General features: G+C 49.0%; 1 pseudogene; it reads left to right on the top strand.

Annotated features, from left to right (window-relative positions):
- The first annotated feature begins 825 nt into the window (after positions 1 to 825).
- Positions 826 to 1419, top strand: LOC119321131 (annotated as a pseudogene).
- The last annotated feature ends 234 nt before the right edge of the window (positions 1420 to 1653 follow it).

Below are 1653 nucleotides of genomic sequence, written 5' to 3'. Positions count from 1 at the left end.
AAAGTCTCTTTACGGCTGAAGAATGAGCGTGTTCTTGGGCAATCATAGAAACATAGATAGGGTCAACGCCGACACGAACAACGAAACTTTACGATAGCTTTTTCGTACACATTCACTTGCATCACATAGACAAGAGCTCTCTAAACCGTGCAATAAGGTCACCCATAACACGGCTCTCCCACTGGAGTTACCTTAGCCCCGGGCCATGCTATTCCATGATATCTGAAAATTTTGACTAATTATTATCATCGTCTTGAAAGCTGGGCGCCTTTTTAATATGAGTGGGGCTCCTAGTCTAGGTGGCGCCTTCGTGGAGCCAAACCGAAGGAAGAGCAAACGGGCGATGCCACACCTGGCTTCGAATAGGAGGGGGGTTTAGCTCTGGATCCTGCCTGCTTGCAGAACTGAATGGATTAGAAAGGGGGATGGGTTCTATTTCTGGGCCGGGCAGGAGGTGAAGGCCAGAAGAAGAAGAGAAGTGCGCCTTCCCGGTAAGGAAGAGGATAAAAAGGTGATGTCATCTACCTCGACCTATTTCCTGAGGCGTTGGAAACGAAGACCGGCTCAGAGAATCACTGGTGTGCTTTCTCTCCCCCATCGTTTCACGAACAAAGAAGTCATCCTTGACTTTACTATTGACCATTCCATCCCTACGGAGCCGCCTCTTTGAAGTATTTACCTCTGCCTTTCTTTTTTGAGAACATACCCTTCAAATCAAAAAGAAAAAAAGAAAGAAAAGTTCCTCGTCTTTGATTTAATCGACCCTAAGGGAGTTTACTCGACCCATTCTCCAGTCTCCCGCATTTCTCAAGTGTGCGACTCCGTATGAGGACCTCCTTCCCTTTTGCTGTGCCCACCCTCCGTTCACACGGTTATCAAAGCGGAGGAAGGGCGGGCAGCAGGTACCACGAGCCCTCTGTCCCACACATCTATCAAGAAGCAAGTGTAGTTCACCGGTTCCACCAAATGCTCCTATCTCTCGGAAAAGATCGTGTGAGTGTGCAGTTATGCTTCGCCATGGAATAGATCGATTCAGTTCCCCTTCTTTTCTGGTGCACTCGCTTTGTATCTCCGACACACAACGAAGGACGCGGTGGGAAGAAAGCTGCCCTAGCCTCTGTCCGGTCGATCATTCTGCTGGCATCTTGCATTCACGCCTCCGTTTGACTGCCGCTCAGGAATGTAGTTGTAGATATGTGAGTCTTAGTGGGTTGTTGGCTCCACCTCTTATCTCCTTCCACGACATGTTGTAGTTGTCGCCATATTCAATATGTCACTTAGTCATATCTGCCTCGCAGCGGGTCGGCACCTCTGAAAGAACGGGAGGGTGGACTTCATTCAGTGACTTCATGATCGCCCTCTAAACGATCAAATGAGGTAAAGCTTGAAGATAAGTTTTGTACTCGATTAATTTCTTAGTCCCTCTAGTCGGGTGGGCGCCGGCCGGCCGGATCCCCCTGAAAATCGTACGTGCGGGTCTCCCCGCATGCGGATCACGCAATTTGAGGTGGCCCAGCCCAACATTCATTCACAAATCCTGTAGTGAAATTGAGACCGCTCGACCTCGGAAGCTAATTCGCATGTAGGCAGCGATGTCTTAATACAGTTGACTCTATCTATTCATTGATACATTGGCTCGCTCCCCCCCTCTTT

The sequence above is a fragment of the Triticum dicoccoides genome, chromosome 6B, assembly GCF_002162155.2.
Source record: "Triticum dicoccoides isolate Atlit2015 ecotype Zavitan chromosome 6B, WEW_v2.0, whole genome shotgun sequence".
NCBI lineage: Eukaryota > Viridiplantae > Streptophyta > Magnoliopsida > Poales > Poaceae > Triticum > Triticum dicoccoides.
Note: the sequence above shows the minus strand (reverse complement) of the source record. Positions and strands in the feature narration are given on the sequence as shown.